Below are 21,118 nucleotides of genomic sequence, written 5' to 3' on the forward strand. Positions count from 1 at the left end.
CAGGATTTAGATCATGTTTAGAATAGGGCAAAACAAAAATAGCTCTTCTGAAATCTATAAAAGTGGGCAATATAAAATAGGTGATAAGGAAATTATTATCCATTAGCCAAAGCAAAGCAAAACAAATGGTAACATGGCAACTTATTTTATGAAAATAACCTGTAATTAGTAATTTCATGGTGTCTTTAAAATGTGGCCTTATTCTCTAGAATAATTTCCACCACTTAAATTATTTTACAGAGAAATTATTCATATTGTTTGATAAAGATATTTTTCTGCTTGCTTTAGATTTTAAACCATGCCTGAATTTCTGGAACACATTGATGTAGATTACAGGCATATCTTTCTTTTTTCAACACGGTTAATATTAAAACAATAAAAGCTTTTTTTCCTTATGTTCTGCAAAATTTTTGGTCCTTAATACTCTCTACTTTAATTTTCTGTAGTTGTGCTGCAAATTTTTTGCAAATATATCCTCTTCATAGAATTATTCCTCTACCCAGGCTGAAAGCAAAATAACAGAATTTGCTTATGAAGTCTTGAGAGAGGAAGATACAAACATCCCAGACCTTAGAAGAGTTAACCAGATACACAAAATAATTTTAAAAAATAGTGAGCTCCTAGCACCTGGAGAGCTGCCAGGTGCAATTAAAGGTTGGTCTCAGCTGTGACTGGTTATTAATAAAGGGCTTTTGTAGGAAGTGAAGTTTTGAGTCCCCATAGGAGGTCTTAGTGTTGTGGAGAGAGTGGTTGGTTGGTTATATTATTTTTGTTATTGATGTTAGAGAAGGTTGGAGGAATGGTGGTAATGTTTGTGGTAGTGATAAGGTCATAAAGAGAGGTGTTTCTGAGCAGGTGTTCTTCCTAGATATAGTTCAGAGAAACTGCAAGGCTTATGGGAGGATTCATCTTGATTGTGAAGGTGTCTCTGAGTCTGAACCCAAACTTGGATTCCAGTTTTAGATGCTAGGAAAATTCAAGTTCTTCTTGAGGACTCTGGGGAGAGTGAAATGAAGTTACTAAACTCTGTGTCTGAGGTTGAAGAGTTGGTGTGAGACTTTGGACTTCCTGCATGTGAAAAAACTTGCATCAGAAGTCAGCTATGGTTCCACAGACAACGAGAGAAGAAAAGAGTTGTTGATGAGTGGCTGCTAAGGGAAGAGCTTGTCTTTGTTACGTCCAGCTATCATAACGCATATGGTAAGTTTACCTTGCATGAACCTAGGTGCATTTGCTATAAAAGCTGTGAAAATTCATGTCTTTTATAATGTTACGAGAGTAACATCGAAGGTTCTTAAGACACTTACTCTGTAAGTGTGCAGAGATGATGAAATAATGGACCCAAACCATGGCCTTGCACTTTCAGAGAAGCACATTTACCTAATTTTATTTCCCCATACTATCTGCAATAAGACTAGTAGCTCTGCTGTGTGGATGCCTCCTCTTGTTGCGTCCTTTAGTTATCAATCTTCTAGGCAATTCTTAGCCAAAATCAAACCACAATTGTACCCTTATCCTTATGGGTAAGGCAGCACCCGCTGGATTCTGCTGTCTGCAAGGGAATACCAATTTTTATTCCTGAAAACTGGTGAAATGATTAAAACTGTAAGGAGACTGAGGGTTTGTAAATATTATGCTGAGGGAGGAAAGGAGTAGGGGGAGAATGTACGTTTAGGTTTCCTCCTCTTCTACTATTAAATTGCTGCTAAGCTAGTTAGCAAGCAGTAAGTACTTACCTAAAGCAGCACCTTTTTTTTGGGTGATGTAAAGCAGGTGAAGCCAGACAAGAAGGGCTCTTCTTGAGAAGAAGCCTCTACTCCTACTAAAACATTGGGTTACAAGTAATGAGTAGACAGGGTTGCCAGAAAAACTAGTCATAAACTCATGCTATACAGTTGTGGTACTCTATAGTCTATTCATATTTTTAAGCTAGCAGAAAGATGGATGGGAAAAAAAATTGGAGATCCTTCTTGCAAGATTAGTCTTCCTAGTTCTTGAGAAAAATGTATTGCTCTCACTATAAGTGAATAGGAATGAAAAGAATATCGCTATTCCATAAGTAAATTAATATATTCCATGCACATAATATATTTCCTTTCATAAAACATGTTGCTAAAAAGGAATTGTGTTCATGCTTATGTTAATCATAACTGAATTTTGGAGCTTGTAGTTTCAAGCTGAATGATGCTCGAGTTTTTGACTTTACCATGTGAAAGAGCTGCCACGGAACTGAACTGCATCATTACATCTCTTAATGCTGTTCCTGATGGTTGTAGAAATAAGCAAAATTATTTCACAAGTGCTGTTACAAAAGTAGGTATAAGTATTTCTTTTAATGTTTTAGTTGCTAGTGAAGATTTTATAGATAGGAATTGATAACCTCTGAAAGCCAGCTGAAGGTGTAATATTGAATATATTTCTATCAGCTCTTTATTAATGGTTGTCTGTGATCCATGTTCTGGTGCTGTAGTGTTGACAGTTGTCCAAAATTGATGCTGGTTTGTGTAAAGGAAGCAAACTTTAGTATAGGAGAAAAGTCATGGGAAATCTGTAAGGGGCTGGGAGGTCAAACTTAATTCTGGTTGCTTCCAGCTGGCTTCCCACTGTGTGATCTGCTGTGAGAAATGTTCCAAGGAGGATGAAGTTTGGGACAAAATAGAACTCTGTATGTCTAATAGGCACAAGTCTTTCCATGCATACGTGGTAATTTAGATCAGAATACAGATAGGAAAAAAGATAGGAAACAGCTGGCCCATATGGTATGACTAATTTTGGGTATCTGCTTTGCAAAAACTAAGAGATTAAAAGTTCAGTGCAAAATGATGGTCTTATCATGTGCACAGACCTTGTGGTGCTTATTTCTTAATAACAAGATATGTGAAGCTTTTATGGCATGGATTTTGGAGATGAGTGAATTAGTACCTTTAGGCACTGAAACACCTGAGAAGAAATAGAAAAAGATATAGTTCAGCTTTGTGAAGAACTGTTACCCTGGAAGCTTTAACCTTATTATTTGGAGAAATTTTTGTGTGTTTAAAAAAAAAAAAAAAAGGAAGTCTTCAGTGTCATTTTACCTCTTCCATGAAGAGATGGTTTGCTTAACATATAATTGAAGTTTGACAAGTCTTTTATGCAGAGCATGTGTAGCTCATTTTAGATAAGCCTCTAGAATTGCTAGATTTCTAATGTTTTCAGAAGTACTGTGCAAACCAATCTCTAAACCAAGTGCTGTTTTGAAAATAGCATTGTCAACACAAGCATCTTAATGTTTGTACTCAAGTAGATGCTAATTTGAATTATAAAGGATCTATTTGCAATGCATAGTATTAGTGTAAAAGGCAAAATAACTCTGGAATTTAGAAGCAGTCAATATTCTTACTGAGTTCTCATTAGCAACATTTCGTTGCAGTTGTTAGAATACACTTTGTTCTTGGGGAATGTCATCATTCCTGAACAACGATGTTGTCCCTTCTGCTAGTGGTATCTGGCTTGACAAATCCCTGGCATGACAAGATGATATGACAGTGAGGATTAAGCATGGAAGTTGGGGGGGGACTGTCGGCATGAATTTAAGGTCAATTTAAGGTTTTCTTCTGTGTGTTTCTAGAACTACAGAAACCTAGAAGAAGCAGGGTAAAATCAGATTCTCTTCATTGTCTCACTTCTGGTTAAGTTGACACAATAATTAGGAAATTAAATGAAGCTTGTCACTGTCTGTCTTAGGAGCTCACATTACTCAGTAGTGAGCTGGGGGAAGGATGCGCTAACCAGCATTTCCATGGAGAACTGTAAGGATGTGAGAAACACAGGTCTACACAATATATGGCCTTCCGATCCATGGGAGAAAATAGCACTGCAGAGGAGAAATAACTCTATGGACAATGTAGCTGGTTGGACCTAAAATATTCTATTTGTTTCATGCAGTGTATGAATACTCTAAAGGTAAGCTAAGTGTCTTGGCTTCTATTGACAAATACTGAAAGCATAGCATCCTATCACGCAATATGAAATCGTCTTTGGCTTCACTCTGGGAAGTTGTGTCACATGTCTGCTAATATCACGTTCTCGTTAGTCTATTTGACCTTTCTTTTTCCTCCCTTGTCCCGTTTGGTGTTCAGAAAAGCATTGATGAAGTATTCTTTCTAGCCTGGTTCTTGTGCTTTCCTTAAAATAGCTTGTGTGCATGCCCTCTAGAAAACACAGATAAAAATTCATAGCTTGCAGCTAGCAAATATGGTGATACTGGGGGCAGAAGAGCAGATCCATCACTAGCAAATATATTGTCAAAATCCAGCTGTGTACATGCTGTGAAATACCGAGAAAATATCTTGTCTAAGACCTGTGGACTGCATGAATAAACCCTTTTTAACTCCTGTGCTGTGAATTAATAAAAATCCCCTATGTGTTACCATTCCTTAGGCACAGTATGATTCTGCAGTCCTAGGAAGTACAAGCTGTCGTTCTTCTGTCTTGAAGTCACTAACTACCCACCTGGGTATTATGTTCTAGGAGATTTCAAGCTATAAATATGGCACGTGGCACTTGTCACGCTGGCTAAGTACCTGACAGAAAACAAAAGCAGTTAACTCTGTGGAGTATTTCCTAGAAAGAAACTAGACTAAAAATAGTAAACTTCTATCTCATTTCATAGATAACTGCTTGAAGAATAGGACTGTCTCTGTAAGGTAGCTCATTTTGCGTGTTTTAAGACCAAGCTTAGAGCAGTGCTAAACATTGTTCACAATAGTGGTGTCATTTGGAGAAGACTTTTCTCCAGGACCGAAAGGGAGAGAGCAAAGTAATTACAATTTCAAGAACTTTAGCTCACTGGTAACTTCCTAAGAGGGCAAGCAGAGTTTGATGGAACATTCAAGTGGCTTACATGTATTCTTTTTTTACCACAGAAAATAGCTTTTCCATGACATTAGTGATGTTATGTGTTCAGAAAAGACTGTTTTATAAATGTTCTAAATACTGGCTGGGCTTTCTGTTAGGGTGTTTTTAAAGTCACTACTTAAGCTTGTTCCTAATCTGAATTGTGGCTTGTTAATTCTTCTAACCTCCCTTAAGAATACTTTCCAATGAAAACACTGAAGATTCAAACACAAGGAAGACCACAAGTAGTGCTTCTGCTTTACTTATGCTGATTTAAATATTAATAATTACAGCCCTTAAAAATGGGCTGTTGCAAGATATTTCTAATAGGGACTCTGAGAAGTGTATTGTAGGAATCTTGCCACTCGGTGGCACTGTTTGTTTTACTTTTATTGTGGTACGCTCTTAACACAAGAGTTGATTCAGACGTTGACATACCCATGCCACTAATAGTATGAGTTACTCTCAAGTGGTGTGCAAAACATAGGGAAGGTGGACGCGATTAAATCTATTGATTAGGGAGAAAGGAGGTTTTCTTTCTTATCTTCCTGTCCACCTGAAGAGTCAGGAGCTGTTTCTGATTCGTCCTCTGGTACAACACAATTCTGTCCCTGCTCCTAGTCAGCGCAAAACTACAGGTCTTCATTCCAAAATCACGTATTTTTTTGTTTTTACATAGTCTACAATAACCAGAAGGTACACAGTTTACGTATTCACAGAGAAATAATACGCAAAATTACATTACTAACTACTTCTCCCTTGACATGGTGGACACCTGGTATCTGGAAATTTAGGCTCTTCCTGGTTTGCCTGTGACTCTGCTGTTTGCCAGAGAAGGTCAGAATTGAAAATGTGTTCTGCTGTTTCTTAGGTGTTACATGTAGGTGAAGTGCCTTTCCACTGGAGTGCTGTTACAGGAAATGCTTAAGAATTAAAACAAATATGAATTAATAACTAAAACACTTTTACTTCTGAAGAAGTTTGGGCATCTAGCTCTTCTCTTAAATAATAGTGCTTGTAAACAAATATGCTCTTACAGTTTATATCTATTTAATTAACCTAATCTTACCTAGACAGGAGAACTATCTAGAGAAACTGTGGAGGGGAGCCTAATAGCTCCCAGCTGATTTAAGCTTGCATACTTCTGTGCTCTTTTGTAACTCAATAAAAGCTCTGAGCCTTCATTAAGGAATCACAATATAGAGCTTCATAGCTTTCAATGTTTGTATCAACTATTAATGTAATAATGAGATGGTCAGAAAAGAAATAGTATTTTATGAACTACTATACTTTGTCAGTTAAGAAATATTAAGTCTTCTGATGTCTTTCAGTTTCCAGGGTCCTAGTGGAATAAAGTGTACGTAATATCATTTGATCAGAATAACGTCTGATGCGATTTGCCAACCTAAATGGAGTTATTTTACTTGTGAGGCTTCTTAAGTTACTGAACAAAATGTCTTGTAAGAAAATGTTTTTCAAAACCTTTCTGTAATGAATCCCTACAACAAATTCTGTATGCAGGAAAATCTTGGAAACGCTTGTTTCCATAGAATATGGTCAAGTCATAGGTAACTGCTGAAACTGTAACTGCTGTAAATGTAACCTGTAACTGCTGAAAGTGATAACATAACAAACTTCAGTAGAAATAATCCTTTTTATTGGTCTCTTGGACTATACAAACATGTATCGGACTAAATTGTTTTGTCCTAGATTATTCAACTTGGCCATTTGTGAAATTTCCTGAGGTTAAGCTTTGTAGTAATGAAAAATACAAATACTTACTTGTATAGACTGTGCATGGTGGATAACATAAAAAGTATTTTTTTTTGTTTATGTATGTTCTTAATGACAGCTTGGAAATGGTCATACAGTCTTACAGAATTGCATTAATGCAGTATAGTAAGCATCCACCTGCTGAGCTGCAGTAACTCTATCTGGATGCTTCTAGACTGTAGCCTGCAAAATGTGACACACTAGCTTAGTGTCTTACTGCTGTATTTCACAGCAGAAGGTGTGAAGTTCTCTTCATTGCCGCTATTTGGGTGGCTTGTACTGAATGCCGTTCAAGTGTGCATTCACATCTGCATGATGGACAATTGTGTTCTACAGTATTACTCCACAGTGAAAACAGTCTTGAGACTTTTGATAACTTCAAAAACTTCTTTATTTTGGCCAAAGAAAGATTATGAAGTTAGAAGATCACGTCTGATATTGCCAATATGATAGGACGATGATGATATCTAATTTCTAGATGACTTCTAGTACAGCATACTCTGCACAGTTACCTTTTTTTAACTAGAATTGGGTGAAGACATGTACAAACATCAATCAAGTCAGTTGAACTAACTGCCAGAGATGTTCTGTGAATGCTTTGGTGTGAGATCACCCATGCTTTGACATAAAAACACTGTGCTGGAATTCTTTGAGTAAAAAGAATACCTGCACTACTTCTCACTTTTTAACGTTCAATTTCAGAAGGATTTTAACAAAATATACACTAATCAGGTAGCAATGGAAGAAACAGTTGTGAGAACTGTTGCTCACAGTTCGTTGAACGTGGGATTGGCATCTCAATTGCAGGAGCAAGTCATGGGCATGACCTGACTGGCACCATGAGTTTCCCTTTGGTTATTTAAGTTCTGCTTGAAAGGCTTGTTTCCCTTCTCTTGAACCAGAGTACTTGGCTTACAGTGTAATAGTTAGAGGAAAATTTTTTTTCTAACCAAGGACCTAATGAGTGGGAATGCCTCAGGATGCCACTGCGTAATAGGAATGTGCGCTCTCACTTCAGAGGAGTGAGCCTAGAAATATTTGGAAGATGATGATTAACCTTTTAACCACAACAGATGGGGACAAGTACTCAAATTATTTAGCTGTAACTTATTTCCTGGATGACTTACTGACAAAGAATAGGAAGATCAATAAGGAAGGAAATTCAATAGAAACAGGCTTTCCACTCATCTGCCCATCTATGTAGGTACATATTGATCTTTCTGCTAGGACAGAAGGAGAAATGTGGCTTCAATCTGAGTAATATGTCTAGAATCACAAAACTGTCTTGTATTAACAGCAAGCTTGGTTTTACATGGAAGAACTAATCTTTACTTGGTGATCTAGCAGGAGGATTTCTCACTTCCATATTATGAGATGACTAGCAATACATGGCCAGTGTCTTGTATAATGCAAGCATTAAAGCTATAAAAACTGAGAGTTAGTACTGATAGTTACAAGCAATTTTGCATGTTGATATAATGTCCCTTTTAAAAAGAAAAGGTATATGTTGCTCAAAAATATAGTTAGATCAACAGCAAAAGTTTGAATGCAAGTAGTAAACAAACATGATTTTGTTGTCCCCTTTGGCAGCTGAAACAAAATGATATAGTCAGTTCTGCCTTACATGTCCCAAGTCACGTGTTATTTGTGACTCATCTCATTTCTACAACCAGCTCTATTGTTCTGTAGAACACAACAGAATGAAGTGATGCCAATTGAAATGCAAGAAACAAGCATTGCGTTGTTAGAAGGAAAAAAATTGTTTTAAAGCCATTCATGACTTCATCTTTAGAGATATAAGACGATGAAACTGTTCTTCTAAGAGTTGCTTCTCTTGTTTCTGGTGAGGATGGAAAATACAAATCTATATTTTGACGTTGGTTGTAACCATTCCCACTTTAACTTCATCCTTAGATATAACTGCAGGTGTAGCAGTTCATAAGGGAAGGGAGGTGGGCCACACTGTTTTTATCATCAGCTTTTTTCTATAAAAGCACTACTAATGTAATGGAACACTGAAGTGACGATATAGAAGAGGACTTTCTTGTCTGGTGCTGCAGAGGAAGAACCACATCTCTGCCCTGACTTCTACTAGGTGTTCTACACTTTTGGTCAGAAACAAGAAACTTTCAGGGGTGGGACGCTGAGGTGAGCTTGGTTTATATATTCCTTCATACTTTTTCAAATATATATTTCTAAAGAATTTGGCAGAATATTGTCCATTTTAAGTAGCAATTGCTTGCTTATTTGTTATTTAACACTCAGAATTGTTGAGTTTAGTTTGATGTAACTGGTGGTAGTTGGCCATCAAAGGATGATTAAGTTGGTGTTCAAGTAACAAAGCTGCCTGGCCAATATCAAAAGATTAACAGGATCAGAGTATGTCCTGCATTGTTAATGCTAATATATGAAGGATGCTAAGGTGCCATTGTTTTTTTTTTTTTGCAATGGTGATTGTGTACAATAGCTGTAAATAAATGCTTTAAGAAGGGGTGCTGTGAAAATGACAGCTGTGTGATTGCTCTGTGTGGGATCTATTTCTGGGAACTGGAGTGTCAGGTACTGTCTACCCTCGTATTTCAGTTAGCGTATCTGTCAGGTGTCAGTGGGTGTCTTGAAAATGCTCTTTGTGTCCTGACACAAGGATCACTGATTACAGAGTGTGGATCAAGCACTGCGTATCACTGTTGTTTTCCACTGCGTACAAGACTTGAGGATTTAAACTGTTCTATGGAAATGAAGATAAGGGGCTATAGCAGGGCTGGGCATAAGGATAAATTTTTCATGGTTTGTTTCTTAAACCTTGTCTTAGTACTGTAAAAGGGCGTTTTAACGTCTCTAACTTTTTAAGTCCTTTATGTGTTGCTGGAGTCTGTCCAAGTGTATTTGATGTTTGTTGTTATGGTCTGCGTAGATGGCTGCTCTTGTCTATTTTCATTGAGTGGCCTTTCAAAGACGTTTAATAACAATGGTTAACATTTTGACTGCCTTCTCTTAAAATGTGTCTACCAGGATGTTATAAACTTCACTGGGCAATAGCGCTGTCTAACTGGGGCTCAACAGATATAAGTAAGGCAACAATATTTCTTGCATTGTGTGACTCCAAGCTAAGAAGGAAACTGATAGGATGAAGAAATACTAGCATTAAAATGAAGTGTAAAATGTGATACGTTTGGAATATTCTGTGTAGCCAAGAGAGCTGAATAGGGCTTAGGCCCTATTAAATTACATTCCAGTATGCATAGTTTTAAATTAATAACCAATGTAACTATAAGTTTATATCCCTGAATCACTACATGAAAGTGATGCAAGATAAATCTTCTTAGATACTTGGCAGGACATATCTAAGATGAATTAAAAAAAATAAAATAAGAAATCCAGCAGCTGAACCATCTCAAGTTATTGCTAAAAAATACTTCTTGCATTTCTCTTCTAAACAAACTCCTTTTCTCCAGGGTAGCATATTTACAGTAGCTAATTTTTAATGAAGCTAAACTTCGAGATGTATTAACAGCATTAATTGATATTATTCTAATTTATTTTGACTTTTTTAATTCTTTAGAAAAAAAATTCTTCCAGCCTGTGTATCTATGTTCATAGTCTCAAAAGAAATACCATGCAAGTTCAACCCCTTTAATTTTGAGATCCTGAAAGGTATATTCTCATGCAACTGAAAGATCTTTTCTAGGGACAAGAAGGTAAGGTACGATGTCCTGGGATAGAAGCTTAAAAGATCTAAAAGTATCATCACAAGTGACATGTGGAACACTAGAACAACTTTTTCCTTTCTGAGATGTAGTCATAGTGTTCTAATAAGAAAAATACACATCAGTAACTTTGTTTCATCTCTTCCTTCAGAATCCCTTAACAGGAACACAACTGTGTGGTAATACTTAAATTCAGTTTCTAATTCTTGAAAACAGAGTTGTGGAAAAACTACTGAAATCTAAGCATGGTGTGTACATGTAAATACCATCTGGTAGGAACAACTCCCTTGGGAAGAGGAAATGCTCTACAGAGCTATGTGAAAATAAACTTGGAATAAATAGCAGGACAAGTAACAATGCGGTCGAATGGACAAAGTCCAGATGTGCGTTTGCAACAAATCTCTGACAAAATTATAATTAGAATATGCAGGCTGAATAAATGCTGAATCAATCTTATTACAGTTCTTGTCACTAAATAAAAGCACTTCCTTTCATTTCTGTGTCCACTTAGGTTCTTTATCTTGCTTGCTTCATCTATTTTCTTAGTCTTGCAAGCTCTGAAGTTACATGTCAAATTACCATGGAGTTCACCATAGGGCACCTGAAATTGTACTTTTAAAAAAATGAATAGATAATTCTTCTGAGCAGTGCTGTGAAATGATTGAATTGAGGTCAAGAAATAAATAGGGAGTAAAAACAAATGAGAAAACCAGACCTCCTATTTCTAGCCCAAAGCTTGGTTTCCTAGCATATATAACAGGAATTTAAACTTTGTTTTGACTTCTTAATAAAGTCTTTTACTCATCTATTTAAACAACAGTGAGAATAACAAGGATAATATCATAGTACAATACTTATGAGGTAGCTACTTGTGATTAGCTGTAACTAATGTGGGATCATGTTGTTATATTTTACCACCATGTTACAGCTCTGATTATCTCTTTCCCTAGGCAAAATGGGCTGTGAATATGGAAATATGGAAGGAAGAAACGCTGTTGTGTTTCCTTTCTGTGAGGTGTCACTCATGCATGCTCTGTCCTTGCGCCCTTTGCAGCTTTGGGGCTGGAGTGCAGAGCATCTGTTCAGCCTTTCAGCACGGTTTCTCTGGCAGTGGATTTACATAGATCAATAGTTTGAACTTCAAGGCTTACCTTGGCTACATAGGTAGCCTATGTAATAGCCTTACATAGGCTAATGTTGTGCTCTCATAACTGTGAGACTTCAGGACATCTCTACCTAATTTCTTTTTTGTTGTTTTTTATCCAAGCTCAGAACTTCAACACTAGCAGCTACGTAATGATTCTTTGCTGGGGGAGGGAAGCAAGGGGTAGGAAGCAGCAGAACAAAAGATCTGATCCTGAATTTTACCCTAGTGCTTTTTATCTATTTATTTATTTATTTTAGTATTGAGGGGAAAAAATAACACTGATTTCAGATCAGCTCCATTACAAAAAAAAAGTCCAGGACACAATTAAAACTTAAAGTTCCCATACCCGCAAGCAAATGCGAGTGGAAGAGAGAACAGGAGAGAATAACAATATATGAAAAATAAATTTAATATAATTCTTGTTTGAGTTGCAAGTTTTCATAATGAACCCCCCCCCCCCCCCGAATTTTGTCCTTGGGTTTTTCTCAGAAATGCCATGTTGATATTTTGTTTTTTAAAAATCTTGCTGCAATTGGATGCAAATGTATGAAACTTCTGCCCGTTTACTGTCATTCCCTTCTCTCCCTTAAAACTGGAGAGAGAGGTGATAGCTTGCCACATGTCTCTGCCATAGTAATATATTCTCTCACTACTTATTGAGGTAACTGCCTTCTGGAATATTTGTTTGCTTTAACTTTAAAAGAAAATGTGGTGAAAGCCCATTGACACTTCTGTCTTGACTGGTGAGAGTGTGTTACATGAAGATCTTGTAAGACTTGATCTCCAGTCTTATAATCTATGCAGGGAATAAGTTAGGTCCTAGTCTTTTATTTTCTTCACTTAAGGGGTAAATTATAAATTATACCTATTGCATGTTTGTTAGTTTCAAAGTAGTTATGTCAATGCTAACATTGATCCCCTATATTGCTTTGATGTCAATACCTTACAGGGAAAATTTGGTGTTGTAATTAGTCGTGATAAATAACTTAAAGTAGTATTTAACATTGAAGAATGACTGAAATTGTTTGGAAATCTTGACAATTGTTCCTCTGTGGAAAGGGAGCATTATTCAATTTTTGCCACGGAAGCCAGTGGAAGTGACCTGCCAATGTCAACCAAAACCACGCTGCATACTAAGCATTACCTTTATTTTTTAAATAACTAGTAGAAGTCTTGTTCTGCCACACACCACTTGAAATGAAGAAACAAATACTACATGTTAAGGAGACACTTATCTAGATGAGAAACTGGATGAGTTTCCCTGTCTGGCATCAGGTTTCATTAAGAACATTGCCTTGGCACATTTCTAAGAAATAATGAAGGTTGTATAGAAGCAATTTTCTCTGTTACTTATGGCCCTCCCTAATCTATGTCAAACTTTATCAGAAATAGTAGTTATCTTTATTTAAACTTCAATGTACTCACCCCTGTTACTTTTGCTTACTTTCTACCCTTTAGCATAGTAGATGAAGTTTAGTTCAAGTGGTAAATCTGATGGAAGTCTCTTGTTTTCTATGGTTATATTAGCAGCTGGTGTAGAACTTTGTCACTTCCTTGGTCCATTTTGGTCTGTTGGTTGTTCTCCCTCTTTGCAGTCTTGTAGGCACATAACTATTGCTGGGGCAAGGGTACGTGGCTGACTCTTTCTCAACTTGCTTTCTAGTTATGCCCTTGGGTTCTCCTCAGCTGCCAGATCAGTCTGCAGCTGGCCTCTACTTTGCAATGCATGCAGTTGCTCTGTGGTTGTCCCCTGGGCACACAACTTCTGATTTCTTTGAACATCAGGAGGTTGTTCTTGAACTGGTCCTCCAGGGTACTTGAGTACTAAGAAGCAGTCCTGCTCTCCTCCAGTGTATCAGCCAACTTCCCCATGCTGAACCTCATGATAGTGTCCTTTTTAAGTTTTATGACTTAAAAATAGTTCTAACCTCATTACTATCTTCAAGGAGATGCCACTTGCAACCAGCTGTTAGACCAAACTGCTGACAGCTCAACTGAGTCATTCGGGCTAGTTCCAAGGAGGCAGATTTGCTCCAGAGGTGTTTCTTCCTGCAGAATGTCATGGCAGCAAGTCATGCATCTGAGAATTTTAAACTTGAGCATGAGAACAATTTCACTAAAATGGCAATTATGTGCATTGTGGTTGTCTGCACCAGGGACAGATGAGAAGTTGGGGAACTAACTATGATGGCCCAGATCTTACTGAGTTCTTATGTGCTTGTAGATCTTGAAGTTAATAGATGCACTTCTAGAAACTTCAGCTTTGAGAGAATTACCCAGTGTGAAAAGCAGCTCTGAAGTAAGGATGTTCTTGAATCTGTTTACTTGACACAACACATACCTTGGAGACTGTCCCTGCCTCTGTGCAGGAAGATTTGTTTTATTTAAATAACCTCAAGTTGCTGGAGAAATCCAGGAAGATCCTGCTTAAAAGAGAAGGTTGTAAAGGGGAGCTTTAAATCATGGGAAATCGTGCACAACAAATTTTTAAGTGAGCTTTTCTTAAACAAACAATCTTATATTAAAAGGGGAGTGAAGATTTTACTTCTATATTTGTTTTGACATCTTTTTTCTAAAAGGATGTTTACAAGGGGAAGAAAAACTGAAACACCTCTATCCTACTCTTGCAGTTACCATTGACCCTGGCTTCTGCCACCCTGAAATCTCCTCAAGCCAAGAGAGGGAACCTGGAAAAGACCACCTATGGGGTAAATGAAGACCTCAGCGGGGGCACAGGGGGACTATTCTCTTTGAGCTTAAGGGACTGACTGCTTATCTTTTCATTTTTGAGACTATGGGACCCAGCTGCCACGCCACCAAACTGTTTTTCATTTTGGCAGCTGTTTCCAAGTGCTGTTAATTTTACAGGAGAAGCATCAGTAGCCCCTCCAAAAAGCAGCAACCATAGAACCCGTGTCTTTCAGAAGAGATCTCTAGGGTCATTGGGGTGGGGGTGGGGAGGAGTACTATAGGTTTAAGAGGATACTCTGAACATCCTTTTTCAGTTTATCCCATGATACGCTCAGTAAGTGACTGGTGCAATCTAATAGACGATTCAGAAACAAAATGCTTTCATATTTACCTACTTTCAGAGTATCAAAAGCTAATGGCTAGACAAATGTAGATGTTTAGTAGCAACTGTGCTTTCATATAAGGAAAGTTAATCTGCAGTCCATTCACAGAATATTTACACCCTGCTCCAGGCCTGGAAATCTTCAACTATGAAGAAGCTATCCCTGGACATTTCTTGTTTTAGGTAAATAGATCAGGCTTCTTTCAGCCCCATTGACTTTACCCTTTAGTCACTACATCATGTTGAACACTCAAGTTTAGTTATTCTCTGATTCCCTGTCAGCACATGGTATGAATTTTTATATTTTCTGTAGATATCTTACTGCTACTTGGAAGATTGCTGTAGCACACTGGAAAAATACTACTTTACCAGTTACACAACTAAAGCAACTGAAGACAAATAAGACAACTAAAAGCAAGTAATCCAGCCCTCTGTAATTTACCATTTCTGTATGAAGCTCTCCAAATATTTGTTAAATCTTGACTTCTAAGCAAGGCAAAACAGTTCATCTAAATATGAAAAGATGAAGCTAATTCCCAAATAAGCATGGGAAAAAGGGGGGAGGGGGAGTAAGGGAATGGAAGAACAACAGAATGGTCTCTAAATACCAGTCTTAAGTCTGCTTTTGGCTTTGTTCATTTTCACAGAAACCAGGAGAGGTGGAAAAAAAAAAAAAAACCCTTCTGAAAGGTCACTGAAAAGATTTGAGATGGAAATCATGGGAAACAGGAAACTCAGAAATGTTACAGTATTTTGATATCAGTCTATGAATATCAAAGTGAAAGTATCTACTTAGTTATTCATAAGAAATGCAGTAACTTCTGCACTATCAAGCGTGAGGAACACTTTCCATTGTCTTTGAAGCATGATAGAAAAATTGTAGTCTGCTCTTACTTCAGCCACAGTGGTCACATGGGTTTAGATTTAATCCATGAGATTAAATTCAGTTTACCTGTGTCTCAGGTGGTGTTGCTTTTTTGGAGGAGGGGAAGGATGAGGTGGGTTTGTTTCTTTAAAAATAAGTACTTAATTTGTAGCATGATGGCTGAAAACCTGGAGCTATTCAAATTAGTGACAAGGCCTTTGTCAGTATTATGGGGTCATGATTTTATTCAATAATTAGTTCTTCATCTTTAGTTATACTGCCTGTAGATGTATGAAAAGTGGAGCTTGACTTCAGAAAAAAAGATGGGCTCTCCTGAGTTTAATTTGTCTATCTCTCCACATTATATCTGGTCTGTTTTTCCCCTACTTCTGTCTGAAGATTCATTTTGCTAGATGATCTGGACTTCAGTCTACACTCTGCATCATGATGTGCATCTAGATATTGTGTAACTCAGCAAAGATTTTTAGCGATTTTCACCTAGGAAATGTAAACTGGGAAAGAAACAGCCTGAGAAAAATTTTTTTTTCCTCTGTGGAAAGGGTGATATGTCTTGGCTGACTCTATCCCTGATCAGATAGAGCTGTAGTCTGTAAAGTGTATGTCTCAAACTCATTAGAGTTAGGAGTTTTTCTCACCTGAAGAATAAGATCAGACAGTTGTTTTTTTAAAAAAAAATGGAAGATCCCTCTGGAGGTAATCTAGTTATCTAGTTGAACATGATTCTTGAATAGAATTCTTTATCCAGAAGGCTTGAAAACTTCAAGGATGGGAACTATGCAGTGTCCTTGGGTAACCTGCTCCAGTGTTCACCACCCTCTTGGAGGAAGCCTTTTTTCTGAATTCCAGTTCGAACCTCCCAAACCTTGATTTGTGGCTGTGACAGATCCCTCTTACTACATTCAGTGCCTCTTGCCTGAAAAAATTCTTAGTCTATGCTCTTCAGCCTTGATGAAAGGAAAACAGGAAACCTACGTTCTGATGCCTATCTAAACTGTATCCTTTGATCTGGAGTCTCCACTACTAAAAGTTTTAATTTCTAGACTTGTAAATGTTCTGAAATAAGTTTTTGTCTAACATTGGTCTTTAAAAAATACTGCTATATATGAAATTGCTTTTTTCCTGTACCTGGCAATCTTCAGCTGAGTTCTGGTTTCTGTTCTAATGAAAAAATAACTTCAAAAAATAGAAGTAAACATGAGATTTAGCATTCCCTGTTGTTTTTCCTTTCCTACCTTATTCACCAGAATGTACTACATAGATTGTGGTAGTAAGGATGATTTCCTGGAAGCTACTTTTGGAACATTTTGAAGGTGATCCTCCTTAGTGCCAAGAGAAGCAAAGCAGTTCCGTGTTGAAATGTTGAGTGATTATAATCAAAGAAAATACATCCAGTGTAACTAAATGTCAGCTTTGTGCAAATAATGTAAGCAACTTAACCACTCAAATTCAGAGTTCTTAATAAGTAAGGATATTTTTAACTCTTCCATATTTTATCTATTATATTATTGCAGTGTGCTATTTAAGACATAGCAGTGTTTTCTGTTATTTTTCTACTAGTCTGACACCTAATGTGCTTTTCTTTGGGTTGGTAGAAAAAGATGATTTCAACGGCAATTCACACTTAAAAGAAGAAAAGCTGTCCTTCATTTTAATGACTATTGAACCACATTATGCCTTTTAATTAAACAAAAGATTTTGAGTTTCCTCTAATGACACTGGAGACTAAACTCCTCTGTAGAAAGAAGTGTCAGTAAAGTGTATTGTGTGGCTTCCATTTTAGTCCCTAGCTTTCAGAAGGGGTGTTAATTTTTATTCTTGCAATACAAATAGAATGCCAGTGCAATGTTCTTGGTGCTGGCAAAAACTGATGCTGCCTTTGAAGTACTACACGTGATCAGTAGAGAGGAAGTACTGCCAACGCATGCAGGGCAAAAAGTTTAAAGTAACTTTTTAGTCAATAGGAAAAATGGGTGTCCTTAGAAATATGCATAAGTGATCTCATCTGTGAGCTGTAAATGAACTGATCATACCAACAGGCATGCATTAAGGGTTGTATTGATACTGCAAAATTTTGGCTTAAAAACTGCATAATAAATGTTGAGGAAGTGGTTTGTGTTCAGCAGTATGCTAGTGCAGTGATGCATCTCCAGGAAAATGCTGTACAAAGCAAAGCATGTCTTTAACTTGAGGAAATTTCTAAGAATCTTAGACTGGCAGTAACTAATAATCCTACACAGTTGTGTAAGTCATCTGTAAAACGCTGAGGTCTATGCTAGCCTTCTCTGCAGCAGCTTATATAAATCTCTGCAGCCTCTTTTCTTAAAGTAAGACCAAGTCAGCAGAGTATGGCTTCTTAATTTAAAAAAGAAAAAAGATTTCTCTGAACAGAGTAAATATGCACAGTGGTATTAAATGTTTCCCTGTATAATACTGGTATCAATCTTTGTATTCCAGTGTACATATAGTGAATACACCTGTCTTGCAGTCCCTTCATTTTCCTTCCTATAGTTATGACTTTCTGAAATTGTTTTAACAGAAAACATGTTTATGGTAACTGTTAGTATAACAAGCTGCCTAGGGAAGTAGTTAGGTCACCATCCCTGGAGGTCTTCAAAGAAAAAAAAAGTAAAGATATAGAGCTTAGTGATGTGGTTTAATGGTGGACTTGGCAGTGCTAGGTTGAAGGTTGAACCAGATGATTTCAGGTCTTTTCCAACCTAAATGATTCTGTGATTCTTTCTGTCCCCTCCAGACTTCATTAGTTAGGCTAGGCATACTATGTAGCCAAACTTCTGCAGAGAAAATATCTTTTTTTTTTTTCAAGGTACTTCTGCTGTAGAACAAGACGTTTGTTTGGTTTTTGAATAAGCTTTTTCAAGAAGACTCAAGTGTGGTTCTGCAATCTCATTAGTTAGAAACACCAAGGTGACTGCACAGACTCCTCTAACTTACTTTCTGAGAGCCCTTGCTACAAGGAAATCTGAAGTGGGCTCTTCACAAATACCAGCACTCTCTTTCCCAGGGAAGTGGAGAGAGTTCTACTGTCTTCCTACTGATAGACTGTATGGGGTTTACACATAGTCAAAGTGGAGTGACAGAAACACACCATCAATATTTTATTTAAATTGAGTCCACAGGAGCTTCGTCTAGGGTGTGAGTCTCTCACATTGTCTGTACGTCAGCTTGGAAAAGTAAAGAAAACTGTCAAACATCTTGCATGTTTTCTATAGGTGCATATTCAGCTCCTCTCCTGACTGATAAGGGGAAAAGAGCAGATAAGCCTTCTCCTGTGTTATCTTTGGTGTTGTTAAATGCTACTGAACAACAACTCTATTCGAATTTGCTTCTGACAGCAGGAGTCTCTCTTTACAGCTTCTAGATGAAATGCACTTTCCAGTAACTGAAGTGCTTTGTGTCATTCACTGAAGCATTCATTGGTTTGATGCTGTGCAGGTATTGCTCAACAGTGGTTACATTTCTCCAATATAATACCTGTAAATCAAATCTGTGTTCGCAGAAAAATGTGTTTTATGAAATTTAATTTTCTGTATCTAAGGAAACATTCCACTTACAAAATGCTACAATCAACAAACAGCTATAGAGGGGACTTGTATCCTTTACTGACTAGTAACAAAGACCAAAAGTGTAACTGAAAATTTGGATATCCAATAGTAACAAGGAGACTGCATTCCTTTCCTTTTTTTCCTTAAAGGACAATGCCTGTGCTGTCTGGGGTCACTTTTTCTACAAAGTAATCTGTAAAGTAGATGAAAACCAGTTGGACAGTAATTTAATACAAGCAATGCACAAGCCAGAAGGTGAAATAGCATTTCAACTGTATAGTAGATCAATAAAAGAAGGTCTTAACTAAAATCAGTCTGTTAAGTCAGAATAATTAAGTTCTAGGATCTACCGGGGTTCAATTACTTTGTACAAAGAGCAGAATAAAAATACTGCACCTGACATGAAGATTTTCTTCCCAGAGCTATGGGAATCAGTCCAGGAATCAGAGTCCAGGTTTCTATATACAATTGAGAAAAGAACAAGGTTAATTTAGGTAAGCTTCATTTTTTAGCTATTTTAAAGTGAAGGTAAATGCTTTTGAATAAATGAAGCAAGCATATTAAAAGCAATATGACACCAGTTTATCATTTTATCTTAAGCTTATCAGCAGGGTGATACTCATACAGATGATTCTTCTGAAATTTTTTTTACTAGTTAAAAAATTTTATACTTCATTTTTATTGAAAATAATTTTATCCATTCTTTGTTGTTGCATGCTAAGTACTCAAACTTGTACTGAAACCTCTGTGTAGAATGGAAAACCAATTGCACCCAGATTGTTTGTGATCATTTTGTTCACTATGTTCTTAAATGTTCCCCATCAAACTACAGACAGACCACAGAGTCCGTCATTACTGGTGGATCCACAAATATGTATTGGAAAAAAGTCTTCCTGCAACTTAAACCCCTTCCTTGTCATCTAATCTGCTCTAAGGATGGGAACAAAATATTCCTTTTACTGTGTTCTGGCTTTTGACATAGCTCAGTATGTTCTCTTCCTTCCCTGCTCCTTCTTCAATTTTTGCTCTATGATTCAAGTAACTGTAAACTCCTTCCACTTCTCTTGAAATAAAATCCTCAAAACTCAACTCTACCTCTAGGTGAGGTCCTTACCTGCTTGAGCGTATGCTCACGTTCAAACTTTCTAGTATGTGGTTTATTCTTTTGGTTTGTCTTAAAACTCGAGAATCTGAGCCACTTGAATCTCTGTTTGGGCAGTTTCAAAAGACGGTGTGGTAGACACTCAGACCTCTTCATGACTTGATGGTAAGGGCACTTGCACAGAGCTGGGAAGTGCATGTTGGAGTTGAAGGCAGGGGAGCTGAATTTGTTTTCTGCACCTTGAATGAATATTGTACTGGAGGAATTGATACAGAAGAAAGGTATGATTGTTAGTACCTGTTTTGATGTAACAAACAAGAAAACTATGATGGGCACTTGAAGGTTTTAGGGAAAGCTATCTTCTGGTCCACCTCCACATTTTGGAAGAACTATTTGGTAAAACTCTTAACCTTGTCATCCACCAAACATCCATGAATCTAGAGTTATATAGGCAACTTTAATGTAGTTATATTACGTTGTTTAGAGGTTTTCCTGATTTAGACATTAGCAAAGATTGTGGATGGGAATTGATTTTAATTTGGGTGTATTAAAATCTATGCAAGTCCAATTTTTAACTTCTTTTTTTTAGACATACATTTTGCTTTGTTTTGCTTTTGTAGCTTTTGTAATCGTAAATGAGATGAGAGAAATGTTAGATGATTTTAACTTAATAAAGACGGATATGCTCATTTAGTCCATAATGGGTTCATATGACCTTTTTATTTAGAGCTTCACTAAAGTGGCTGGCTGAATACTGGGACCTTTGTCACATTCACTGCTGTAACCTTGCCAGATACATCTCTCTCTCAGCAGTCATATACGTCTGCTCTCACATGTTTGTCGTCTGTTCTAATTGACCACACGTACTCTCCACGGTTATTTGCTCATAGATCTTAATCTTAAATCTTAATAGTAATAACCATAACCCATTATAGGTTTTCTTCATTAGATCTGTGCTGCCACTGTACAGGGGAAATTGGTGATTGCCAGTG

General features: G+C 37.1%; 1 protein-coding gene across 2 annotated transcripts in view; it reads left to right on the forward strand.

Moving 5' to 3' along the window:
• The first annotated feature begins 701 nt into the window (after positions 1–701).
• The window catches only part of DLC1 (DLC1 Rho GTPase activating protein), a 281,768-nt gene continuing 261,351 nt past the window's right edge, over positions 702–21,118 (forward strand). Inside the window, exon 1 of one of the 2 annotated variants that reach the window (XM_080591587.1) lies at positions 702–1,200. The gene's annotated coding sequence lies outside the window, so the exon portion shown is untranslated. Of the gene's footprint in view, positions 1,201–8,522; positions 8,797–21,118 lie in introns of those variants that run through there. The other variant, XM_080591591.1, reaches the window with a different exon arrangement.

This window comes from Anser brachyrhynchus (assembly GCF_964034855.1).
Source record: "Anser brachyrhynchus genome assembly, chromosome: 4".
Lineage (NCBI taxonomy): Eukaryota > Metazoa > Chordata > Aves > Anseriformes > Anatidae > Anser > Anser brachyrhynchus.